Source organism: Natator depressus, chromosome 4, assembly GCF_965152275.1.
Source record: "Natator depressus isolate rNatDep1 chromosome 4, rNatDep2.hap1, whole genome shotgun sequence".
NCBI classification, from domain to species: Eukaryota; Metazoa; Chordata; order Testudines; family Cheloniidae; genus Natator; species Natator depressus.
In genome coordinates, this window is record NC_134237.1 from 119931637 (window position 1) to 119940175 (window position 8539).

Sequence of the window (8539 nt, forward strand, 5' to 3'; positions counted from 1 at the left end):
ATGACTGGTCTAATTCTTACCCTTATTCCCCTTTTTATAGATGGGCACTGTATTTTCCCTTTTCCAGTCCTCTAGAATCACTCCTGTCTTCCATGGCTTTACGAAGATAATCACTAATGACTCAGATATCTCCTGATCAGCTTCTTGAGTATTCTAGGATGTATTTAATCAGGCCTTGATGACTTGAAGACATCTAACTTGTCTATGTAATTTTTAACTTGTTCTTTCCCTATTTTAGCTTCTGATCCTACCTTATTTTCATTGGCATTCATTAAATTAGATGTCCAATTGCTACTACATTTTTTTGGAGAAAACTGAAACAAAGTCATTTAGCACTTCTGCAATTTCAATATTTTCTGTTACTGTCCCCTCCTCCCCCCACCCATTGAGCGAGTAACGGGCTTACTTTGTCATTGGTCTTCCTCTTGTTTCTAATGTATTTATGTCTCTAGCTAATTTAATCTCATTTTTGCCTTTTCCTTTCTAATTTTGTCCCTATATACTTGTGTTATATGCTTGTAGTCATCCTTTGTAATTTGACCTAGTTTCCACTTTTTATAGGACTTTTTTTTTTTTTAGTTTCAGATAATTGAAGATCTCTTGGTTAAGCCAGATTGGTCTTTTGCCATACTTCCTATCTTTCCTATGCAATGGGTTAGTTTGCTCTTGTGCCTTTAATAATGTCTGTTTGAAAAACTGCCAACTCTCAAACTTTTTTCCCCCTTAAGATCTCCTGGGAAGCAATTCTGCCTACCAATTCCCTGAGTTTGCTAAAGTCTGCCTTCTTGAAATCCATTATCCTTATTGTATTGTTTTGCCTCCTACCATTCCTTAGAATCATGAACTGGGCAAAAGAAACTGCTTAAAGACAGGTGAGTCCAGTTTGGTTTAACATCAGTAACATCAACAGTTCAAAAATGGGCAAAATATGTATATTAACTAAATCCTATGACCTCGAAGTATTTAAATCACTTTCTTAGAAGCAGGCATTCACAGAGCCATTTTTGTAAAAGGCCAATTAATGAATTGTTTTAAGAGATGGCTGAGGAATTCACTGAACTGTTAATGTATATTTTCCATAAGTCTTGGAGCACTGGGCAAGTTCCAGAAGACTGGAAGAAAGATAAACAGGATGATCTGGGTAATTATAGACCGGTCAGTCTAACATCAATCCCAGGCAACATAGTGGAGCAAGGAACATGGGGCTAGATTAATAAAGAATCAGAGGAGGATTATATAATTAATGACAATCAACACAGGTTTATGGAAAATAGATCCCATCAAACTAACTTAACTCTTTTTGTTTTACAAGTTTAATTGATAATGGTACTGTTGCAGTAATATACTTGGACTTCTGTAAGGCATTTGACTTGGTAACATGACATTTTGATTTAAAAAAAAAACCACTCTAGAACATAAAATGAACATGGCACTCATTAAATGGATTAAAAGTTGGTTAACTGATAGGTCTCAAAATGTAATTGTAAACAGGGACTCCTCCTCAAATGGGTGTGTTCCTAGTGGGGCCCATAGAGACTGGTTCTTGGTCCCACTCTCTTTAACATTTTTATTAATGACCTGGAAGAAAATATAAAGTCATCACTGATAAAGCTTGCAGATGACACAAAATTGGGGGAGTGGTAAATGATGAAGAGGACAGGTCCCTGATATAGAACAATCTGGATTGCTCTATAAGTGGAGTGAGAGCAAAAAATATGTGCTATCATGTGGGTAAGTGTAAATGTATACATATAGCAACAAATAATGTAGACCACGCTTTCAGGATGCGGGACTCTATTCTGGGAAACAGTGATTCTGGAAAAGATTTGGAGGTCGTGGTGGAAAATCAGGCAAGCATGAGCTCCCAGTGCAACTCTATGGCCAAAAAGGGCTAGTTTAATCATGGGATGCATAAATAGGAGAATTTCAATTAGGAGTAGAGAGGTTATATTACTTCTGTATTTGGCATTGGTGTGACCACTGCTGGAATACTGTGTGCAGTTGTGGTGTCTGCAATTTAAGAAAGATGTTGATAAATTGGAAAGGGTTCAGACAAGAGCCATGATGATAGTTAAAGAATTTGAAAATCTCCTTTATAGTGATAGTCAGCTCCTTTAGTCTATTTCACTTAACAATGAGAAGGTTAAGGGGTGACTTGATTACAGTCTGTAAGTACCTACATGGGGAATAAATATGAAATAATGGGCTCTTCAGTCTAGCAGGTAAATGTACAATATGACCCAATGGCTGGAAGTTGAAGCCAGATAAAGTCAGACTGGAAACAAGGCATCAATTTTTAAAAGTGAGAATAATGAATCATTGGAGCAATTTACCAAGGGTTGTGGTGGATTCTCGATCATTGATGATTTTTAAATCAACACTGGATGTCTTCCTACAAGATATGTTCTAGGAATTATTTTGGGGAAGTTCTGCAGCTGGTGTTGTACATGAGGTCAGACTAGATGATCACAATGATCCCTTCTGGCCTTGAAATCTGTGAATAATAAACTTCCATCCAAATTAAATCTCACTATTTCTCTGTTTTCCAATGTTTAGCCCCCATCTCTTGTCCAGGAATACATAATCTAAACCAGGGTTTCTCAAACTTTATTACATCATGACCCCCTTCTGACAAGAAAAATTACTACGTGACCCCGGGCAGGGGGACCAAAGCCTGAGCCCCACTGCCCTAGGAAGGGGTGGGAGCAAACCCAAAATCTGAGCCCCGCTGCCTGCGGGGAGGGGGACCAAGCTGAAGTTTGAGGGCTTCAGCCCTGGGCAGTGGGGCTCTGACTTTGGCTTCAGGCCCAGGCCCCAGCAAGTCTAATGCCAGCCTTGGCGACCCCATTAAAACAGGTCATGACCCACTTTGGGTTCCCAATCCACAGTTTGAGAACCACTACTCTAAACAATTGGGTTAGCAGGAGAAACTTAATATTTTAAGTTATAATCACATTTCAGTATTCCAATAAAGTCCTCACAATATTTTTTTTTAATTTGATCCCTTGACAATATTAGCTAATTTCCTTCTCACTGCTCCATTTTGAAGGACTGGTGATGTCATCTGGACTGAAAGATTATTTTTGCTACTGTGTAGCTGTTCCGTCCTTTTCTTGTTAGCTGTCTGTGACCACTTGCCTGTAGAGATGGACACAATGAGTTGATGAGCACTGTAAAGTTGCAAAGAGAGAGAGCTGGTGCTCACCTCAAATGTGTAGTCCCCTCCTGTTCTTGATTCCATGAAATCACAGGAAAACACACCTCTTTCAGGCTCTTAGTGCCCTCTTGGGTTGGTTTTGGTGACAACTTCAGCTCCTGAATATGCAGTCCGCTTAATGAATATGCCACATATGTCTAATTTCCTTTGTTTTTCTGTGGCAGAAATGTCTCAGATTAACTTTAAAGACTGATTTCATAGTAACAGCCGTGTTAGTCTGTATTCGCAAATGCATCCGATGAAGTGAGCTGTCGCTTACGAAAGCTTATGCTCAAATAAATTGGTTAGTCTCTAAGGTGCCACAAGTACTCCTTTCTTTTTTTAAAGACTGAGTTTTACCTCTTTCTGTTTCATCCATTTTCTGAGACATTTCTTCAGTTTTATTAGGGTTCAACAGGAACTGAAATTTTGTTTCTAAAGAGTTCAAACACTCCTATTTACCATATAAAAGTATTCAGTTCTTAAAATAGTCTTTTACAATTCAATAATTCTTTCGTCTTTGAACTGGAATAGTTATTGAAGTTGTTGTTCATCCTAAGCACTCTTTGAAGACATGACTCTTGTTCTTCTGAGTGGGTGAGGAGTTGCTTAAACTTGCCGATTAATTCCAAAATAATATAAATATTCTACACTTAAATGGCTTCTTACATCATTAATGAGTTTAACCAGATTATTAGATTTCATGTTGGTACGGAAGGCATTTTACCATTTACATAGCAATGATATTAAGAAATTACATTAGAGGCTTTCCATTTATTTGAAATATTTGCCAATATGCATTTCAAGAGGATTGCCATTTCGACATTTAAGAAATAAAGGTTTTTCTACAAAACATTCCCAACTAAAGTTTCAAGGATGTAGACTTTAGAGGGCTTATAAAGGAATTACTTCTCCTAAGAATTTGGTGGGTTTTGACTGGGGTTGTTCGTGCAAAGGGGGAGGAATGCAAAGAAAATCCTATTTATGTTTTAAGATTTTTTCCATAGCTTTTGATAACAGTCTTCATTGTTACTTCTCTTCTGAAGCAGCTTTACCTTCTTTTACACAATCACATCCTTTCTAAGACAGGAATATTCTACAGCATTAGCTTTGTTGAGATAAAGATTATTTATACCAAAGTGGTATCTTGAAGAGGAAGTTTGCCTTTTCAACCAAATGATGCCTTCAAGTTGGAGCACAATTACAAGCTGCACGCAAAGACTCCTATGTCAAACACTTCATACAACAAACACAACCAACACCTATATACATCCTTCAAATCTTAGAACAAAAGAGAACTTCATAAAATGTCCAAGCTGCATTTCAGAGCTCATAAACAGGATGGTATTTTCCATTGACAGACAACAGAACTCCCAGAGATTTAATTTTTGCTTGAACATTTTATGATTAAATAAGCTAAAATATATAAGCATTGAGCTACTTTTTTTTTAAGTATCATGTGTGAAAGAAACTATCAATTCATCCTAAAATTCAGTAAAGGCACAGGCAGAATTGTAATAACATCACTTTATTAAAAAATAAATTAATAAACATTTTTCATCAATATTGAGGTGTCTTCCCCACATTAGGGTGCTCACCTGGGAGGAAAGAGATCTGAATTCAAGCCCATGTTCCAGCAGAGGGATTCAAAACTGGATCTTCTGCATCTCTCACACACACCATGGTTTGGTGGACCAAAATGGACTTTTCCATTTTGCTAACAAATTCCAAACATTTTTGGAATCAAATGGAATATTTTCCCTGATCTTTAAGTTTGCTGGCTGAACTGAAAAATCAATTATTTGCCTCACTGTTTGGGTAACTCAATTGTCAGTTCCCGTTACTGTATCAGACAAAATTCTAATGCTTAGTTAAAGGGAACAACCCATCACATTCACATGGGATATGTTACAAACTAAGGAACACTATGTAAGCGTACTGCAGTGTCACAAGGTGATTGGCCCCTTTAAGAAGCAGCAGGGTCCAGTGCACCTGTGATTCATTACCTGCTGCCCAATTAGTTTTAAGGGAAGGCACCTGGGCCTAATAACGGCAAATGGATGTGCCCAGGATGAAGAGAAAGAGGAGAGGAGCTGCTGCTGTGAAAGAAAGCACCCAAGGAAGCTGCTGGAGTCCCACAAATACAGGTCCAAGAAAGGGGTTTGTACAACCCCTGCCTTCAAGGGGAGAGACTGAATCAGCAGGGCCTGGGAAGGGCTGATAGTTATACCTAGTGGAGAGCTTGGAACTAGTCAGACCTCAGGGAGCACTGTGCCCAATGAAAGACTGGGATAAGTTGTGGGGGGAGAGAAACCTTCACTTCACCTTTGTGTTTATTTTATGTTAATAAACCAGTCCCCAAGAAAGGGGTTTGTGATTGGACATAAACCTCTGTACATTATTCCTAGGAACGTGTACAGGGAAAATTAAGGCAGGATGATGCAGAGCTATGCTTGGCCAGCTGAGGATGCTACAGGCCAGGCTTGCCCCTTGACATACAGCTTTAAGAGCTGTACATCAAATCATAGGACTGGAAGGGAGCTCAAGAGATCATCTAGTCCAGTCCCCTGCACTCATGCAGGACTAAGTATTATCTAGACCATCCTTGATAGGTGTTTATCAAATGATCAGAAAACTGTCTTATTAACAAAGAGATCATCTTGGGTATCTACAATGCAGCTGTCTTATAGGGCCAAATTTTCACAGGCATCTTAACCTGGTCTCTATATGACAAAGACTTGCATGCATTTTTTTTTTGAACTCTTGCACCTGTATGCCCAGTTGATAGATTCTTATCGTGTGAGTGCTGGACGTGGATGTTGTAGCGTAAAATTGTCATCTGAGCATATAGGTGTGTGCTAGAATCTATAATCTGCCTGCTCAGGTACTGGTTCTCCAAAAGTCCAAAGACAGATGTTTGCATAGGCGCAATTAGAGGCCATTGTTTTGAAAAGTTGTGCTATCTTGTTACCATAACTTTATGGTTACATTATAAAAAATTGTTCTGAATCAATCATGCAGCAGACTGTGGGTCTACATTCTGATCTCAGACACTGTACATCCAGAGAAGCTACTGAATTCAAGTGACTCTAGTGACTGTTTCACCACTGTAAGTCTGGAATAATTGTACTCAGCATCACCGCACCAGAGATACAACTATGTAGCTGAGATCAGAATCCTGTCAACTGAAAAGTACATTTTGTAGTATCCTTTTCCCATTAAAGAACACATGTATATTTACAATAGGATTATGAAATGACACAGACCCAGAATTTGTATAGTGTTGACCACTTGGATAAAAGCCCTTTTTATCTTGACATTGGCTAGTGTCTGCTTGAATATGGAGGGAAATTATTTACTGAGCACAATTAATGTGCTCAGTGGTGTCTTAACATCAAGAAAGACCAGGCACCTGCCACAGGAGTTTGCTGTAATTCTACCTTTCTGCAAACGAAAGATGTTCAGTTTCTCTGTTCCTCTTTGTTTTGTAATCTGGACCTATTTTCTCCCTGGGGAAGCGAGAGCGGTCACCATGTCCTCTTTATATCCCTGTTCCAATGGGCCCTTAACTAACTCCTTCCATGTCTCCTTTGTGTTCAGTAAGTACACAATAATATTGTAGTATTTACAGTTGTGTAATTCCTCCACTAATACACCCTTCCCTCCCACCCTGCCAAAACTGCAAAACTGAAAACGAACCATCAAGATCAATACAACACATTTGACATTTGTAGGCCAAGGCGTTTTGGCAATACAGTGAGCCAATACCAGATAGGTAGACCAATAAATAAGGAAACTTTTTCCATCAGTGTCAGTGAAATTTTTAAAATTTCTTCCCTTCCCTCTTCCTTCCCTGTGCAAAAGAACCACTTTGCAGAAAAAAGCTACCTTGGTGACATGACATTTTGAGGGATAGATAGTTTGAAAACTGACCTTTTCAATAGGATATTTTAGGATAATATGTAGCTTCAGCCTTAATAATGGAGCGACTACTGTCACTCCAAAATGCAGACTGTCTTGTGAAAGTTCAGGCATCTCTAGACATACTCATATGCCTGTTAAGTAGGAATTTTATTGCCCACATATCCACACAAGTGTTGCCATCTCTCTTGAAGTGCTGATCTCCTTGCTTGGAAGCACTATTCCCTTACACTCAGTCCTTTTGGAAGAGTTTCATTGTACCAAGTCGTTGGCTATGTGGGAGTAAGCTGGTATTTGTGAAATGGATGTAGGCAGCAGAATTTCAAGGTGAGAAAAGAAAAGTGGTTTGTGGGCTATAGACTTGAAATCGGTTACAGAAGTCAGCATAACTCAGAGCTAAATCTGATCCTACTGGAGAAGAAAAATAGTCAAATGGAAAAAGTGTTTCATTGGCTACACAGCAAGATGTAACACAGTGTAACTAATAGAGATGGTTGATAAGCTGAAAAATAACGTACAAACACTTTGAAAATGATTTTTCCAATGTTCATTAAAATTTCATGTTGATTAACATTTTCCAACCAGATTTATGAAATATTAAATAAAGCACTGAAGTCCTCCGGGAATGAAACAAAGAAGCTGACACACAGCTCTGTAAAACTGAAACATGGTACATTTATCATTTTTTATCTACCTATCTTACTGCAGATAACTCTAAGTCACCCATCATGGTGTCCAAGTGTCACTCACTGTGGCAACTTCAATTGCTAGTGTGAATGACAACCCATTACACAATTGATTTTGTTCTCTTCTCTTTGAGTTCATGTCAGCTTTTCAACCCAGGCTTGATCTTATTTTTAATTTCAGTGGGAGTACTAAGATAAGGCAAAGATACATGCTTCATAGGACTGCCTTAGAAACTGGAGGAAAAGCGTTAATAAACATGCTTTACCCCTAAATGTAAGATAAAAAGAAAATGGCTTGTTCTGCATGGTTTCTTTAGCACTGTCTTCCGTGCAGATAAGGGGGCTATTAGTACTGTTCCATATAGATTCTTAAGTTGGTGACCATTTGACTTGGTCCTGTGTTATCCACAAATATAATTTATGACCCTAAAGGCATTTTATGTGACCTCCACATGTAAACAGGATGTTAAAAATAGATCTGGGCAAATTTGTGTGTGAATAGAGGCTTTTTTCCCCACCAGAAATACAGATTTGGGGTTGACCAAAATGATTCATGAATTTAGATAAAATTTGACAAATTGTTTCAAGTGCAAAAAAAAGGAGAATTTGGAAGTTTCAAAGATTTCATTTTGGAATTTCTGAAATGAAGGATTTTGACTTTTCGGAATGATATTTCATTTTGGAATTTACCTAAATCTAATTAACACTTAAACCCCCAAAGAAAACAAAAGGGTAA